Source organism: Geospiza fortis, unplaced genomic scaffold, assembly GCF_000277835.1.
Source record: "Geospiza fortis unplaced genomic scaffold, GeoFor_1.0 scaffold229, whole genome shotgun sequence".
NCBI classification, from domain to species: Eukaryota; Metazoa; Chordata; class Aves; order Passeriformes; family Thraupidae; genus Geospiza; species Geospiza fortis.
Window position 1 is genome coordinate 2,044,187 of NW_005054357.1, and position 367 is coordinate 2,044,553.

Below are 367 nucleotides of genomic sequence, written 5' to 3' on the forward strand. Positions count from 1 at the left end.
CTCTCGCAGAAGGGAGCTCACTGCGAGGACCCTGGGGCCGGGGAGCTGTTTCTGCAGCAGCCACACGAGATGACTTCTCGCTTTGGCTTTGTTTGCCCGTTCCTCTTAACTCCTGCGACAGTTTCTGTCCTTCTCCCCTGAGCCATGTGACCCTCCGGTCTACGTGGCCAGCTTGGTAATCTATCTGAAAAAAAAAAAAAAAAGGCAAGGGATGCTAATGATCTTCCTTGGAGTTTGCCAGCGGAGCCCCGGCGGCGAGCGGAGGAAGCGGGGCGGACTCGGCTTCCCGCCGGGGTGCGCACCGGCGGGTGGGGGTCCGCCCGTGCGCTCTGGGCAGAGCGGCGGGTCCCGGTCTGCTCCGGCTCTG